The 19,246-nt window shown below is 33.2% G+C and overlaps 1 protein-coding gene across 2 annotated transcripts in view; it reads left to right on the top strand.

Moving 5' to 3' along the window:
• The window catches only part of LOC129217023 (uncharacterized), a 150,637-nt gene that overhangs the window by 67,642 nt on the left and 63,749 nt on the right, over positions 1 to 19,246 (top strand). The window lies entirely within an intron of this gene.

Raw genomic sequence — 19,246 nt, 5'->3', positions numbered from 1 at the left:
TTAAGTGATTTATTTTCCCCGTGCTTTCCTACATTGTGTAATGATAAAAACTCATAACTAAAAATTAAAATCTTGTCATAGAGACAAGAAATGTGGAGATAGACAGTCATGTTTGCTGATACTGTAATGGTAACATGCTAGTCAGTCTTAACGACACCCCATTTTCCTGATATACGTTACCTGAATAGAATCATTTTCTGTAATTTTATATTGGAATTCAAACTTAAAGAATTCATAGATTTTATTCAAAGGAAAATGCTTTATACTTTATTGTATTAGTAGTCACTCTAATGGAAATGTTTGCATTTTAATATCAAACAGATGAGACCTGGTATTAACTATTTCGAAACTAGTTGAAAAACTATACTATTGCATGAAGGAAATACGTTGCCTTCGGTTATCACTAGCATATTCAATTGAAATGAAGGAAACACGGAAATTTGTAAGTCTTTTTTCGATAAAATTTAATGCAACACATATCATGGGACAATTATTTCTTGCCTAAAATTAAATTGAACAAATTTTATTAACTGCTTTTTATTAATACAATGATGTTTTCTTCTGTGCGAATGAGAGAACAATGGCAAGAATTAAAAAAAAAAAGAAAGAAACGAAAAAAAGATAGGGCCTGTTATTCTGCCGGCCTTTTATATTAAATTGAGCGTTTTCAAAACCTTTTTTGATAATATGTAACACTGGTGCTGAATTTGAATACTTAAAACCAGAATTTCTATGTACTATTAAAGAAAAGTTTTAAAAAATGCATCTTTGGAGAGGCTCTCATTGTCCAAGTGAATAAATTCTTGCTGAATACTGCTAGACGCTTAAAAGGGGTGTTCCTGATGCCTATCAGAAAAAGGAAAAACAGTAGCTATGTTTTTAATCATTATTTTAGTATTTGCTATGCATGTGAATATGCGCATTTCTTTCAAACTTCTGTCTAATGTTACAAAACACCTGTGGGTGGTGGATAAAAACCATTTGCATATTTGAATTCAGCGCATCATTTTACACTAAGACCAGGTATTTTTTTCCCCATGTAACAGAAAAAAAGTTGTTTTTTGTAGACGTGTGTAATTTAAAATAACGCTCATTAAAAAATATTTTTATTGTCATAAAGTCTCTGCTGGTATTTGGGTCGATCTGCCATGAAACTCTTCATTGTATAATAACTTATGCCAACATTTCTCGAGGTCGAAATGTTATACATGCAGCTTAACCTATAAAAATCAACGAAATCCATATTCTGAAAATTTTCATTTTTTATTATTGGTTTAACACTCAGGTATTTTCTTTAGATTTCTTACATTAGCTTTTTTCTACACATGTAGATTATTTCAAAATCTCTCATGAAAAATGCTCTTAATGCGATTTAATTTCTTAGCTTTATTTTCGTTCTTGATCGGTTTCTGCTCGATGAAACCTGATTTTCAAAACATACAGAATCCAAATGTAGAAAACCTTGAATGATATCATAATATTTAGTAAAATAAATAAAACAACAATCATATAGCAAAACTTTACCATCATTATGATGATTTTTATTAACCCAATAAAGACAAAACTATTTTGATTATTCATAATTGAATTTTTATTTGTGAGTTTTATTCTGACCAATTACTCATTTTTAATTTCCTTGAATGCTTATCGTTGTCTGCAATATTAATTCAACAGCCGTTGACGGTTAATTTGTAGATTGACTCATGATCCTCTATTGCAGATCTAAAGCTTATGAATTGTTAGGTTTTTCCAGGGGCGTGCACAAAAATTTTAGGGCTGAATGATTTGGGGCAAATGGATTTTCCGGGCCCCTCCATATTGTTTATCCCTATATTTCAGCCCTCATTTTAAAAATATTGGCCCCCTTCAGACTCAGGCCCGGGCTAACAGGTGTCCCTTTTCCCCCTCTGCACGCACCCTGGGTTTTCATGCTTCAGCCAACACAAGTGATAGTTTTCATTTTGTGTTTCTACCAGGGCTGCGAAGTTGTTGCCGTGGAATCGGAGTCAGGCTGATTTTGGGGTAAAGGAGTCGGAGTTGAGAGTCAAAGGTTTAAAATTCCAAAAGTTGGAGTCTGTCATTTTCCCTCTTAGTCCGCAACTCTGCCAGTACTTTCAGAGTCGGTCTGATTTTGACGTAAAAGAGTCGGAGTCGATCATTTTCCTGCTGACTCCGCTGTCCTGGTTTATATTACAGAACTAAATCGGTCGCAGATTATGTAGTTTTATTTCATGATGGCAAAACAAAGAAAAATTAGAGACAAACTGGAGAAAACCAATGTATTTATAGTACTAATATAGATTCTATACTTACAGCACAAATATACATTGTGCTATAAATACGTTGGTTTTCTGCAGTTACTTCTCAGCACAAAGATATTTATTTATTTCTAAATTAGAGAGCTGTTTTATGAGCTCGCAACAGTAGAATAACACGGCGACATAAACAGGGCGACAAACAGTTTCGGAGAAATCTAAAGCTTTCCATAGGCATATCATGATTAAAATACATCAATACATGCAAAAAAAAAAAAAAAAAAAAAAAGAGAGAGAGAGAAAGCATGGATAAGCATACATGAGTACACGTGCCTATTCCTTTTGGAAAAAAAAAAAAAAACCGAATATGTAATAAGCGTTCATTTAAATCGTGTGAAGTCTTTTATTAGTGGTTGATAATTTATATTTATTTCTTTTGTAAGGTTTATTAAATGAGTTTTGAACGATTTCGGTTTGGCAGCTCCCGAAAACCTGTCGAAAAAAAATACTGTTTCAATTTCGTTACGGAAAACATTTTTTGTGTCCGAAAACCAATTTAGTCTTCTGTAATCGGAAAGAGTGAAGTTATTGATTTTCTTCCCCTAGTATTATCAACTTACTGAAATAGAGCCAGCTGGCAGTTATCATTTGACAGCGGTAACTATGTCATTTGACCACAAAGTTGTACATTTTAGGAAATGTGTACAATATCGTTACCATGGAAACGATTCGTTGTTCTTTGATGACGTTACAAAATATTAAAGACTTTTTGTTTAGACTGTGACAGTAACGGTGGCAGTATTAAATTAGTTTCTCTGCAAACGAGGTTTGTTTACGGTACATTAAATTAGGACCAAATATTTGTCGTATTCTGTAGCAAATGGGGACATTGTAAAGTATCCGTTTTGTTTTTATGAAGGTAGCAGATTAGAATTTATGATGAATTACATGAATAAAACTGTGTGTATATTCGTTACACAAGTCATGAGATATTATAATAATCCAAAGAAATGAAACAAAGAACGTGTATGTTCAATGTTCCTCACACAAATCTGCGTGTTTTTGTTTGATCTTCACAAGTTTGACATGGAGATACTTTGGGCCCTGAGATTGTTGTATTGGGAAAGGGGTGGGGCGTCTCTTAATTTAAAAAAAAAACTCGATTTTTAAATTTTAGACCATAAAAGTGCTTAAACTGCCTTTTTCTATCTAAACCAATATGCTCATCGTTTAAAATTTTGTACCACTTAAGTCCTTCAAAACTTCAGCAAATGAAGCGTGTATAAACTTTACAAAGCAATTAGACCGGATAAGGGGATAAAAATCAAAGGCTCTGCGAGATTCATGCAGACGATCTGTTTTAAAAAAAAGAATCCTCATAAATGATCGAGTGAGCTCCTGATGCATCAACAATTAAACTCGCGTCACGGTAGGAAAATTGAATAATATGTTTTGGTAATGTTTAACATGCAGGATAGGCTTTATTTTGAAAAGGCTGAACTGGATCCGCGGTAACTTAACTATTTTACTGTAAGACTGTAATTTAAGGGGGGAAAAATGTTCAACATTGTATGCTATCTAGTGGAGTTGAGGGTTAATCTACTGGAGTTGAGGGTTAATCCACTGGAGTTTGGGTTAAAATTTTAACTATTAAAATATCACTAAATAGGCAATTGCTTCGTTTAAATGCAGAAGCAATTTTCATCCGTCATATCTTGACGAGCGATTTCCTAATTCTAAAAGAATTGCCATCAGCAAAATCGATATTATTTTTGCTTTGGTAGATTTTTCGTTGTTAAATGTTGTTACATGCTGGGAAGGGTTTTATTGGGACAAGGCTGAACTGGATCCGGTAGCTTAACTATTTTACTGGTAAGACTGTCATTTCAGGAGAATGAAGAAACGAAAAATTGGACAACAATAAACGCTGTCTACTGTAGTTTAGGGTTAATCCACTGGGGTTAGGGTTACAATTTTAACTATCAAAATATCACCAAAGAGGCAATTGCTTCGTTTAAATGTAGAAGCAATTTGCACCCGTCATATCTTGACGGGCGAATTTCTAGTTCAGTGAAAATAATAGCGAGCGTAAAGATGAAAAAAGGTATTTAATAGATAATTGTAATAGTTTTTTTAGCGATCATATTGAAATTTTAGGTATAGTAAAGAATAATATTTGTAATGATAAACATTTTTTGTAAAAATGCTATTGAAAGGCAATAAAACCTCATTTTTATACCAAATGTGTAACTGCGGATGTAGATTATATTTTTTTTATTGCCACGTGCAGAAGTGTCTACGATTAGGGAAAGCCTAAACTGGCAGCATCGTAAAGCTCTGATTAGGATCTGTTTAACCTCCTTTGCAATGCTGCCAGGTTTGGTTTGCCCTTACTATAGGTGTCTCGATTTCATTGTCAAACAATACGTAAGTGCGATCTGTCACAAAATCTGAAGTGTACACAGGGTTATTAAATTTTGTCTGTCATTGACTGTTACAACTAATTTTTGAATACTTTTGTACTTGCTGATCCCTGTACTAAAGCATTCACTATCATTCCTCTACTTCGAGTAGGGAGGAGGGTGATGAAAAAGCTTTCTAAACATTCTATTGCGCTGTGTAATAAAAAGTTTGTAAATGATTACGACTCTTTGTTGCTTTTCTGTGAATTTTTAAAATGTGTGAAGGACTTTCCGAGCACCCTGTGTATCTATATTAGACTTAACACTTGTAGTTTGTGTTTCATTTCTAATTCCAATACGTTAACACTGCAATACCGCCATAAAATCGTAAATTTTTACTTATGGCTGTGTCGAACTGGATGCACGGTATGTCGTGTTTTTGTTTCAGTTAGAATAGAATTCGGGGGCGCTGCTTCAGTTTTCCAACTGTAGCGTAATTTGGTGTGAAGCTCGACTTCCACAGTACACATAAGGATCCGTTTATAGAGTAGGAAACCATTCACAGCATAACTACATTCACGCAAAGAATCGACAAGGAGAGGGGAGAGAAAGTACATTCTCGCCCGAACCGGGATTCGAACCCTGAGCCTCCCCTTCGCAGTCAGACTTATCTGACCCCTAGACAAAGGTTTCCGACGATGGCCCATATGTTTTTATGAATAAAAAATACATTTTCAACTACGATATCCGTAAGAAATTAAATTAATATTCCGTTTCCTTCTAGAAGATATTTACATCAGGAACAATTGGTTCTTGATCGGTGAAAAGCATCAAGATGGCTAAAGAAGCAATTTAACTTCAACGTTATTTCACTTATTTTAAACATAAGCATCTATTGGTTTTCCTGCGCATTCTTCAAATCGTCTGCCACGATTCGACGTCCCTTTCGAAACCACTGACCGCTACCAGCTGTAATACACTGCCGGGTGATTACTCAGACGAAGATTTTCGGTTCCTAGAGTTGCTTACAATTATGACCTAAACGCTCCAAGCAGCACAACAAAAGTATCCTAGCGGAAGTTTCCGGTTTAAGTCATTGATTCCCAGCTATGCATGAAGAGCTGATTTTTTGGTCTTTGATTATTGTTCATATTTCTCTTGTGAAGTACACATGTTTTGTGTTGTTCCCACGCAAGAGTGGGCCTACATCTTGATAACAGTTTTTGTTTGTTTCTCCAGGTTGTTAGAATGTTTTAGTGTCTTGCTAGATTTGGTGGATAGGCACATAGAAAATCCGAAAAGTGGTGTTGGGAAAAAATAATGGTCATATTTGGATTCAGGAAGCCGCTACACTTAAAAATCAGCAGAAGTAGCGTGAATAGCCAAGTAGTGTAATTAATTTCTTCATTACGAAAAATTTCAACTTTAACCTTGAAAAATCCTTACTTTTGAATACTATGCGCGAGACTTAAATATAACAAAGAGCAAGACAACGATATTCAACTTCATTGTTTACATTAGTCAAGTTGAAAATTAAAAAAAAAAAAAAAAAAAAAAAAAAAATCCTTCATTAAAAAAACATGCATACACATAGAGAAAATTGAATTTTTTTTATAGAAAATTATTAACTTTAGGTCTCGTTACTAATTTTAATTGATTTATGCACAAATCTAAACTGTATTTCTCCATCATTAACCTAACGATATGTTTTCATTATTGGTGAAGCCTAAATGAATAGTGAATATAGTTGAAGTTGGCAAATTTTTCTTTCGAACTGTTTATATATAGATCATACCATTTATAAGCTACTACGCATCAGTGATTTTAACTAATTTTTCACCAGTACTGTGGCAAGAATGAGCATTAAATCAGATTTCAAATAAAAAACTATTTCTTTTTTAAAAGTTTTGAATTGTACCACTATTGTCACCGGTGAGGGACATGCAAACGTGTGCATACGGTTTAGTGCATTTCGAACTTCAAAAAAAAAAAAAAAAAAGGAAGGGGAAGGAAAAAAAAAATGCGCGTCGTAAAGACACTTGATAGAAGAGAAACTTTTATCCTTCCTTTTACATTCTGTACTTTTGCTTCACCCACACGTCTTTTTCTCACGCCACACTCTTGGTCTTTCTGCATCTGAATTAAGCACATTCACAACAGAATTGTATATTTTAATGAAGAATATAGACTATAAACAACGAGAAAACTAACCAATACTTGAAATCTGCTTGCTGCCAAAAACAATAAAAAATAACAGTACGTAATTATAAAGTTAATTTTGTGAATAAAAGTTTACGAACTTATTTCAAGGCAGAATTTGAGCAATGTGGATTACGCTTTTGAACTGATGATTTGACTTGAATAAAAAAAACTATCATTTGAAAAGTTTAAATCCACAAATACATACCTGCTTAAGTTCAGCCTTGCAATTTACAATTACTAATATTTTTCATTGCTTTTGGCAACAATTATAAAACAACTACGGCCCTTCCGTCACACAAAATGTTCGCCGATCGAATTTAAAAGCCCTCGCATAAAAAGTTTCACTTAAAAATATTTTAAATGAATTCTTGCCCCCAGGTACTATAGAAACTTTCATTCTCACACAAGTGTATTACCACTGCACACAGCCATCTCAATCAATAACAATAAATAAACGTCTTAAAATAAATAAATGCCTGTCAGTGAAATCAAAATCAATTAGTATGTGTGCAGAAGCAAGTCATAAACAGGTGAATGATCCGTTGGTTTTACGCATCAGTCGGGCCTTCCTTTTGTGAATGGTGGGAACATTTCTCACTTCCATCAGTCTCACTTCACGGGGAGAAGTTTAATAGAGAAGAAAATAAAACTTAAATTGACTAATTATTGTACTGAGCGGAACCAGGAAGAGTGAGGGTTTAATTATATCCGGAGGTTGATTGAAAAAAGTAATCGATGCGTGAGCGTATCGGAATATTGATCCAAAAGATTCGTTTGAAAGTAGATTAGAACAGTCATAATGAAATCTATCCGAAAGTGATCGATGTTGTGGAGTCGAATGTATTGAAAGTTAAAACTTAAATGGCGTATGTTTTCACTTGCGAATATACTCAATTAAGTCTTCTAAAATGCTAGGGTAACTAAAATACTATGGTCAGTTCTGCTGCTGCTACAGTGAAACTTGTGTAAGTTGACCACTTGCTTTGCACTATTTTAGTGGTCAACTTAAAGAGGTGGTTAACTTATAGAGGTTGAATTATATGATATAGATCTAATTCTGTGTCAGAAAATAGCGGTCAACTTACAAAGGTGGTCAACTTTACAGGTTTTACTGTAATAACGAAAAAAAAAAAACTCATACTAAGGCTACAATTAATTTAAATTTTAATTTGTTGAAACTATCTTCAATGTTGATGGGAAATAAAAATACTTTTCTTAGCTTTATGCTGCATCCATATATAGTTAAGTTATGCACTCTTTGAGAATGGCTACTTTTTGTTCTTGTGCGAAAATTAAAACTTCACTGCTTGAACAGTAAAGTATTTTTACAATACTTATCAATGTTGCAGGATGTTTGACTGTTAAGTAGTTGCTTTTCAATAAAGACAAAGATTGTCGATTTAACCATATGCCAAAATGCCATACATAAATAAAAAATAAGGTTTTAAAAGCTTTTTTTATCATGATGTAAACAAAAAAATAAATACCAAAAAGTCTTTTAAGCAATTTTTTAAAAATCAGGCATATATGGGTTCATTTTCCCTAATTTTTCAACCATTCCCCGAGTTTTAGTGGTACTAAATCAAGGCTAAAAATGCAACTATTATGGCATACCCTGGCTTATCTGAAATTGCTGTTGTAGAATAAAATGCAGTGAAAGTCAAAGTGAATGAATTAACTTACTTCTATTTTATGGTTGTCTCTCCAATTTTGACGATACGAAATTTCCTTCCCTCCTGTTTTTCAGTTTCAGTCATACCTTTTGATATATTGAGGGTGGGGGGGGGGGAGAGAAATTTTAAATGTCGATGAAACTGGGAGTAAACCCTTTTATGAATCTTTAGGAAAAACGATTTAGCTAAGTAGTGAACTTCAGATGATAGACACTTCTGTTTGTTAGCTTCAAATTATGTTGCAATAGACAAAGGTCGCTAAAAGACAGTTCAAAAAAAAAAAAAAAAAAATCAACTCATTATACGGAAATTGTAAATTTTTGTTGTTCTGAAACAGTTTCTTAAAATTCTGTTTTTTCCGCAATATAAAGACCTTTTTGTTGAAGATGTAAAAAAATTAATGAATTTCTTGTCCAGTCTTTATGCTTCTATTGCGCTCATAATAATAATAATAAAAAAGTTTTAAATGTGAAAAAGAAAAAATCCAAAATTAGTACATAAAAGAAAATTAAGAGAAAAAAAAAACATGGGTGGACAAAATGTTTCACTCCTTTAGTATACATACGGTATATACGATTCAACTTCATACGAAGAATTCCTTGAGTTCATGAATCTTTAATCATTCTCTTAGTCGTAATTCATTAAAATTATCTCCACTTCTTAAACTGAAAAAGCGCTAAGTAATGGATTTAAAATCTTGAATTTTTAATACAACCCGTGATACAAACTACGAAAAAATCGCTGATTTGTACGTAGAAGATATTAAACACACCGTTTTTTGAAGAAAAAACAATGCTTAGTTTTTCACACGGGACTGAGGAAGCCTCGATTAAACGATTATTTTGTTTGAAGAAACTTTGATTCAATGAATACCTTGCTAACGAATCCTCGATCTAAAGAATCATTCTTATTTTAACGAACTTTCGTTAGGTTCTTAGTATCTTAAATGAATTTCTTTGATTTTTTACCTGCAGTCAGGATTTAAAAAAAAACAACAACTTTTAATTGTGAAAAATCCTTTCAATAGTATTGTATAAATAACTAGTTGCACATTTTCTCTTAAATTTTTTCAATATTTGTCGGAACCCCAAATTTTGCATGATCACAATATGGGGGAAAAATGATTTCCTTTTTAAATCTCTTTTTTAAAACACTGTTCAAAACTATGAAATCAAGTAAACTAATAAACAAATAAAATATATGAAATAACTCAGGGATAAGGTTCTTGTATACTTGTAGTAGAAAAAGTATGCTTCGAACAGGATAAAATGGATCGTCTGAAAGACGAATGTGCAAATATTTACTCTCAATTCCTGCGTTTAAAGTATTTTATTGTTTTAATTTTTATCAACCTCATTAACTTAACCCTTTTTTTTATCTATTAGTTTTACCAGAATATTAGCTTTTCTGCAAGATTTTATTTTACTTCGTTATTTATTTTCATTTTTAAGTAGGCTAAAAAAACCCTTAAAAATATTTTGGTGGAATTTACGAGTAACTATAAACCGATAAAGAATATTTGAACATCCCAAGAAATAAAACTAACTAAAAAACAATGTATTACAGGAAGACTAAAACTAAGTTTAGAAAATTTTATACTGCAGCATGACGCAAAGTAAATAATAATAAATTAAAATGTTTGAGAAAAGCATAGCCCGCTTTTAATAGAAGTTGAGGCTATAACACTTCTTGGAGCGAAAATTTTTATTAAATTGCAAAAAAAAAAAAAAAAAAAAAAAAAGTGAATGACTTTTTTCTTAATTTAGAAATATCTTCTCATGCATTCCGATAGTCAATGATGATTTTAGATGAGAGCGTTCTGGATTTTCTAATGAAGCTTTTTACTCTGCATTTTATTAGCTCCACTGATACTTAAGCTCTTACAAAGTTTCATCAAATATAAGATCCTCAAAGTACAGTTCTTAAATAAAGGGTTTAAGATAGCATTATTGCTTACTTCTCAAATAGGTAAAACCCAGTGAGCTAGATATTCCACGACGTGAATAGAGTTGGGCATTTGAGTTCTGATTTGAGAGGAAACATTACGTACATCCTTTAAGTATCATTAGAAACAATGCGGTGTAATTAAGCAGCAAATATCAATAAACTGCTTGGATGCATCTTCAGGTCAAAAGAGCCATGAGGGCTTTCATTATCGAAAGAAATATAGTTTCTTCGCTCTAATAGTGCCAAACTATTACTCTAGTTTTAAGATGTTTGATTTTTTTTTTTTTTTTGTTTAAGCATACGTTAATTAGGCTTCAGTTGTATTTTTAAATTACTAGCTGCACATCTGGCGCTCAAAAGGTTCTACCCGAGGAGAGAAAGTGGTTTTGTTTTAACGCTATTTATTTCGGTTTTTCAGTTTGGTGCGTAACTTCACACTCGGCTGCAATTTTTAATCAGGGATGCACAGGCCCGACGAGAGGTCATGTTAGTCTAGTCGGAAACTGGCGCCCGGGACTTGGAGGGTCTTGGCGATACTGACGTAAAAAAAAGAAAGAAAAGAAAGAAAAAAGAAGGAAAGAAAAAGAAGGAAAGAAAGGAAGGACGAAAAAGGGGGGGGGGGGAAACTCAGAATAAACGGAAATGAAAAGATAAAATAAACTTTATTCTTTTGATATTTGCTGTTGTGGCACTTATAATTGAGTTAAATATTTTTTGGTAAGCAATTCTGATTTTTTTTCTTTTTCTTTGCTTTTTCGGGCAGGGGGGGGGGGGGCAGTGACAAAACTGACGAGGGGCCCGCCTTGGCTCTCTATGGCCCTGGGGGTGCACCGATGGGAGGTCACTGTGATCTTACAAAAATTTCCTTATTCGGCAAACTGAGAATTTCCTCCCTCCCAAAAATTCCCTGTTCTTCATTGCAACATTTTTAATTTGTCAAAAACAAATTGAAGTTTTCATTTTGCAATTTTTTTACCGTTTTTCTTTCCCCTAGTATATATAGAAAGTGAGGAAAAGGGTGTGAGTTTTTCGTTTTGCTGATCCTTAAGAGGTGGAGAGTGCAAACGAATGGAGGAGTAAAGGAAATCTGGATGACTTATTTTTCATATTGTCGCTTGTTAGGTAGCGTAAACACCACCGACCAAAACGACGCTGCTGCACCTCCCTTGACCTCAGTTGACGTTTCTCATTTACCGTGAGCTTCAGCCGAGGGTGACGCCCGGAGGGTTTACGCTCTACTTCACGTTTACGTTTACGTCACAAATCACGAAACGTACTTTTTTACATTTTCATTCTTTCCTTCTCAAAAGCATCGCTTTGGGTGTGCGGTACGATTCAGCATAAAACCGTACAGAGTGTTGTACTAATTTGGGTGGCATGGTCATGTTTTTGTTTACGAATGTAGGGTGGTGGGATTATTTTGGAGTTACGTCAGTGTGGCTTTTGTCAGCGAGAATGCTTTGTTAATGGAGTTTTTTTTTTTTTTTTTTTTTTTTTAATGGAGGAGGAGTGCTTTGCATTCATTGCTACTGTTAAAGTCTGATGCGCAAAGTTGTTTTTTTTCTTTGTGTGGCAGTTTATCATTACAGCTCATTTTACTTTATTTCTTAATGTGGCTTGCTTTTTGATTCTGCATTTGAGTACAATAGCTTTAGAGCTACTTTTAAGTCATTAGCTCACCTAACTTAGTTTCATGCGAGGTATTAAGACAGTAGTGGTTTTGTAACTGTAGAAAGGGCAATAAAATATTTTTCTCATTTGGTAAAATACAGGATGTTTGCTTTCTGGTTTAAATTGTTGTCGTATTTTCAAACACTAAGTTTCATTTTCACAAAAGCAAGCTTTTTTCACACACTATTCGTAGTAACTATTTTGTGCGATTTAAAAGATTTTAGGAGATATGCCAACCGAAACAAAATGCAAGGTTGTATGGCGGTAGCTTCTTTAAGTAATTCATATACCTTTGTTGTATGTTTTTCGATTATTACAGCAACATATAAGTTACAAAAAACTACCCTTTTTTCAATTAAATCATAGGATTCTAGCAGTTTCCCCTACTTTTTTTTTAATTTTAAAAAGATTTTTTTCTGTTACTATTCAATGTTTCATATCTTTATTAATCTCAAAAACAACTTCAAAGAGTTAAGATACAAACGTTTGTGTAAGTGTTTCAGGCAGTTTCTTTTTCAATGCAGAGAGCTATATGAACAAAAAAGCGTTTTGTATTGCAAGAAAAAAATCTGACTTTACATTTTTACTGTAATTATCGAAATTTATTTTAAATAAGATGCACTAATTTTAAATAGAATGCATTAATTAGTGCCATTTATTTCTCCCCAAAAGGTTCATAACATTTTCAAAATATTTCATTACCACCGGCTCACGTGTGTCCGAATACAACGTATTCCACTGCCTTCAACCCCAGTAGCTTTTCATTTATATTTTTTCTGTATGATACCGATATTTATTCTGTAGTCTATATACAGAAGCACTTTTTTTCCCATCAAAAAAAAAAAAAAAAAAAAAAAACATAGTGAAAAAGGTTATGTTTCAAGAAGAAATTGAGATATGAATATCTTGTTGAGGTAGTAAGGAAGTAAGAAAGAACAATTGTAAATGATAGTTTTCTCCAGTATGCTGACGATATGATCTGATTCATATTGTACGAAATATACATGTGTAATTGTTATGGGGAATGTTAAAAGCTCATGCCAGAAATTGTCTTCATGGGGAGGTAAATATTGCATGTTGGATTTGCGTTTTTTTTAAATTGCTTGATATCACGTCTTTATAAATTCAGATATTAGAAGCACGATTTTATGATTTTGAAGCTCATTGAGAAGTCTACTATGACACAAAATTCAGCAGATGTAGTATGATTATAACATTCTGAATGTTTGAGCTTAACTTTTGAAGAATTTGAATAATGTGTCTCGTAACTACTGTAATCATCAATAGATTTAAAAAGAAAATCGGCTGTTAAACGATGTTCAATCTACCTTGCAAATCTTTTTTAGGAAAAAAAAAAGCGAAACTTTTTTGGAAATGTAGAATTGGAAGATTACAGTAAAATCATCTTCAGAAATGGCGCGAAAGAGGATTTTTTCAGGATTTAAATAGGGAAGCGCTGTTGGTATACCTAAAATCAGTCAAAAAAGAAGAAGTTTGAAAGCGCAGAAAAGCAACCATGCACAAAGAATACAATTTTCTACGTAGTATCCGAGTTGATCACTTAATTTTGTTTCTTAGAATGGCAACGCGAAAACTTTCGACGATGGAAAAGCCATCAAGTTTGGAGCCTTTCGAGACGCCTACCGAATGCTCTTCCTTCATTTAAAGAAAACGAAATGTAACATTGCAGATGTTATGGAGGAAGAAAACGTCGATTATTATTTTGCTTCATGCAAGGAAACATGTGCATTTACAAAGCGTTTACAGATGTTTTTACGTTGCTTCAAGGCTTTTATTAATGCCGTGGAGGAGAAATAGCAAAAACAGCGATAGCCATTCAGACAAATCTCTTTTAATCTACTTTCGTTTCATGCACAGTTAAAGAGCATTAAAGTTTTCAAAATTTTTGAAAGAAAAATTAGGAGCTCTGTACGACTTCCAAGAATTACTTTATGTAACACAGATAGATATGTATTTTTGGAACGAAAAACGGCAATAAAATAGGATAATTTTAGATTTATAGGCTTTGTCGCTGCTTAAAAGATTTTTTTTTTTTTTTTTTGATGGAATTCGATTGCAGCATTTCACCTCATTGTGGTTAACTATTAAAATAGGTAACTCTCATTTGATAAAAATTATCATGTTATCTGAGTCTTCAAACAGAATTAATTTCGGCTTTTGAATTATTTAGTTACTTACATATGCAATTTAACACGGAAATTTAAATTTTGGTTAACATTGTATTTAAATTTTTCTACTCCAGACAGCAATGCTAATGGAATTTAAGCGTCTGACATTGTGAGCGATCTTCGTTCAAAGAGTTTATTGAAAAAAAAAAAAAAAAAAAATCTTAACAACAATAGTCTTTTTACACGCAAAAAAAAAAGAGGAAATTTTCTTAATATAGGGTTTTGAAACTAAGCTATGAAAATATTGAACATTCTGTGAAGACTTTCTTAGTTTAGGAGCTCAGAAACTTAGCTTTTACAGAATTGGAGTTATCTATTTTATCAAATACTGGGAAAGCACTTATTTTCCCCTGCAGTGATTTTCCCGAAAATGAAGATATCGGTGATTTCGCAAGCTTAAAATTTCGCAAAATTAATTATACCAAAGTTGATTAAAAAATGGAAACCTGAAACATTTCGCGAGGCTTTAAATTTCGTAATTTAGACGGGCTCGTGAAAATTGCGAAAATTAAAGCCCCGGGAAAATTGTAAGTACTGTTACTGTATACCAAATATGCAAATATTGTACATGTTTATCGAATTGGTTATATTCACGAATTCGCAATGTTCTGTAGGCTGTATTGTACCGGAAAATGACCCTCCAAACATTCTTTTTTATAACTTTGTTAACGTCATAATGCATATAAAATGTTTCCAGATTTATGAATTCTTTGTGTTTAAATTTCTATAAAAATGCTCTTTTCATCATTTTCATTTTTTTAGATTAAAAACGTTAGTTAAAATGCATTATTTCTGTTTGTAAAACGCTGTATTATTGAAAAACACTCTGAAACGACCTTGACGAAGCATATTTAGACCGTTATCCATTTCAAGGTACATTAACGTTATCTCTAATGATATATCGCAAATGGTTTTCCTTAAAATGCCTCTAAAATGAACTCAATTCTATTCCTGAACAGTGGTTAATTTCCTTTTATACACAGAAAAAGATAACAGAAGGACATTCGAAAATCTGTAGGCTTTAAATCCTTGAGAATGATATCGAAGTTTCTCAAGTTTCAACTTTAATTTTTTTTTAATACAAATTCCCTTTCCAGTTGCTCTTAGTGTGAAATGATGCGTAACTTGGGAGTTATTAGCAACCCTGTTATTAACAGCTTGTTCACGGAGCATGACCTCTACATGTACCCTTTTGTGCCAATTATACTTGGAGACAAATATGACAAAGTTATTTTACTACTAACGTTTTCTCTTAATGTGTTTTATTTTCTGGAGTTAGGAAGGAATTGATACCATTTTGCATTTATTGGAACAGTGAAAAGCTTTTGCTTTTCTTTTTGCGTGTGAGTAAATTTAAAGTTTAAGCTTTCCTCATTTCTTGGTAGCGGGCTGAAAATATATAAAATGGAATTGAAACATGTAAAAATTTCTGAAATTAATCACTCAACATTTGACGAGTCCAACAAACCCCGGACGCCATAGTGCCGGGGCGACTAGAAAAAAAAAACTTTGACTACCAGTTATTTCAGAACAACCTTCCAGGCACCGTGTTATTCGGAATTATCCTATAAAACATGAGAAACCGCTTTAGAACTTTTTCTAGTTCTAAAATGAACTATATTAAGGTGCCGATTAACCAGATGCCCAATTAACCGTATCGATCAAGAATCATTCAGTTTTAATTTTCTTAGCCATCTTTTTTTTTTTTTTCCAGAATGCGGACTCTGTAGGTCGTATAAAATGTAATAGTTATATATTTCAGTTAAATTTCTTAAAAACAACTTGGTCAGTTACAGTTAGAAAAAATAGTTTCTAACACGTCATTTGTAATGTTTGAACAAGTCCAAAATCGGCAAAAGGTTTGGAGAGAACCAAGGCTTGAAGAGAAGAAACTTAAAAAACATTGCCACAGCTGTTTCTTATAGTTGTTCAATTATTCAGATTTTTCGTTTACCATATCCGCTTCTGTCCAGATCGCTCCAATAATCGACGCTCTACTTAATTGACAAATTTAAGTCAGGTTAGCGGTGTGCTGGTTAACTTTTAGTGCCATATACTATTTATGGTCTTTTAAGACATTACGACTGTTACTTATGCACATGTAAGCAGTTTTCCAGTAAGTGGTCAACTTTTAGCAGAAAACAAAACTATTATGCTATTATGAATTTCTTCATCGTTTAACTACTTCTTAACTGGTTTATAGATAGAGCTATTATATTGCATAACTCATTATTTTATGTAAGTGCTGACAAAAAAAAAAAAAAAAAAAGCATACATGTTAGTACACGGAAGTTAAGGCTCCATGAAGCTTGGACATTTTTAACCTTCCACAGTTCGTGTCAAATGAGTGACCGGAGAACTGATGCATGTGAGAATTTTCCTCATACCAGTTATTTCCCTCAAAAAAAATGTTTAAAATATTTAGTAGAAAATTCTTCATGTACTATCTATTAAAACACTACAGGTTGTTTAATGGAACAAAACAATAATACTTTCTGAAGCAAATAAAACATTTTGATGAAATAAATTAAGAAAAAATGTTTTTGTTTTTTGAGAAATCTCGAGTTGCTTATTCTCACTTGACCGTAGTTGATGTTCTATCCTTTTTTGAGTTTCACCGGCCTCCGCCGTGTTTACTCTCCTGGTGGTAAGTTCTCCGACTCCTGCTCTTCCTCCGGCTCCTCTTCTTCGTCTCATAGAATCGACTTTATACTTACCTGACCCTCTGGACTGTGCACAGTCCTCCTCGGGACTGTCCACAACCCTCTTTAAACAAAAACAGCATCCATCACACAACACTCAACATCCAGCCCCTGGCATTAATTTGTTTTTTGACGTCCTGAATTCAAATTATGTTTTTCGCTGTTATGATTGTGATAGGAGCCATTTGCAGAAGCAAAATACCCAACGAGTAGGGTCCTAACACAATTTATGATTGCAAAAAACGTAATTTGAATTCAAGATGTCAAAATTCAAATGAATGCCAGGGGCTGATTGCTTAGGGACGGATTTTAGATGTTGTGTGCTGGATGTATCCCCCCCCCCCTTGATGTGAGTGTTTTGCGCACTGGGCGAATTCTCAAAGGTTAAGAAAGTGGCACAAAAGTTTAAAAAAAAGAAAAAAAAAACTAATTAAGAACAACTAATAAACCTTATTTTGCTTTCCTCACAGTCATTAAAAACTTCTACAAGTACTTTATTTGCGGGGCAGTTTGTTCTCAATTGGTAGATAATATTTTTTTTTTCATAATGAGAGTTTCAAACAATACGCAAAATACTGATTTGCTTACACGCTTATTATGCAACTTATTCTTTTCGTTATCACAACACATGAATCTTTAATTAAATACGGCAGTGCATCTGGGCCCCTGCTTGAAATCGAAAGTGAGTATTGTTTGTGGAAAAACGAAACTTATCCGATAAATCTGCATCGGAGAAAGAATAGGGTCAAAAACTCTTTTCATCAGGTGACCTAGGATCGTGCCTGCCATGATGTCTTCAAACAATGGCTAAGGCTAATATAGATTCGCAGAACTGATGGGCGTAGGGAGGTGAGTCAGCCGGGTTTAAGGAGTCCACGTGGGACGAAACAAAGAACAAACTGCTTTTGAAAAATGGTTTTCGGGAATTAAAACTTTCGAGAATTTATTCCTTTTAAATTGCAGTCTAAATATTTTCTCATGTTCCGCAAAGTGGATTGTAATAACCATACAGGAATATTAAAATTAAATTTGGTTTCTGGGAAGAAAGAAAAAGTAACCAATGCGAGAGAAGAGCCCTAAGGCCACAATGTTTTGCTTCCGGTATTATTACACCACGATGTCATTTTTTACCATTCTATCGCATGGAAAGAAATGATTCATCCTGTAAAATGAGGCTAAACGAGGATACATGAAATCTCCGCATCACTAAATTATGTTTCTTATTTGCATCAAAACAAATTTTAGCAGACTTCGTAGATTTTCTTGTATGGTATTTTATTTAACTTAATGTATGTATGTCTAGGTGCACGATTAAAAAAAAATAAATCACATAATTTATTTAATGAAGCAAAATGAATTCGTTTTAAGTGAAATCTATTATCAGGTAATGAAAACCAATCTTTGTTATAACAAACATTTTTTTTTCAAAGTCTTATTGTGTAATACAGGACGACGAAATTGTTTAAGAGGAAAATTGGGTATATTTTGCTTATGATTTGATCCTGCGTTGTACAACTTTTAATATAGTGTTAAGAGAACTGCAGAAATTAGGCCTATCATTTAAAATGTTCTGAGAAAGAGGGGTGGGGGGAGGTATGAACATAGACTTACTCGAGTTAATCATCTCGGAATATGCATGGCGCTCATTGTCATTTGCGGCTGCATCGGTGAGGTTGAGATAAATATTTTTGGCTACTAACAAAACTAAATATTGTTGTTTTTTAGTTACAAGAAGAAAAAGCGTTTTTTAGAACTGTTTATTACATATATTACTTAGAAAATTAATACTTTTAAATTTATAAATGCCTTTGCATTCTGATAGCAAATTGCATTCATTTGCATTCTGTATTCAAAAGAAACTGATGTTCTAGTACAGTGGTGCTCAACCAACCTAAGACTTCACGTTAAAAGGTGGGGTAAGGTGGAGAAAAATGGTGCCCAACGTATGACTCGCGAAGCCGATCTGTGTGACTCGTTGTTCTGCTCAATATTTTAAATCGAAAACTTTGTTCCTGAAACTTGCAAAACAACCAATTATCTTCTTTCTGTATTAAAAGCGATTGCTGCAAATTAGGAGCCAAATGACCAGTAACTGGTTTCTAATGGACAAATGAAAACTTTTCCTTGATAAAATAAGCATATAGTAATGGTGGCAATATATGAGCAGCTTATGTAACCATGAAGTATACACTAAATACAGACAAC

This window comes from Uloborus diversus, chromosome 2, assembly GCF_026930045.1.
Source record: "Uloborus diversus isolate 005 chromosome 2, Udiv.v.3.1, whole genome shotgun sequence".
NCBI lineage: Eukaryota > Metazoa > Arthropoda > Arachnida > Araneae > Uloboridae > Uloborus > Uloborus diversus.
The sequence above is the reverse complement of the archived record's forward strand: the minus strand, read 5'-3'. Positions and strand labels throughout refer to the sequence as shown.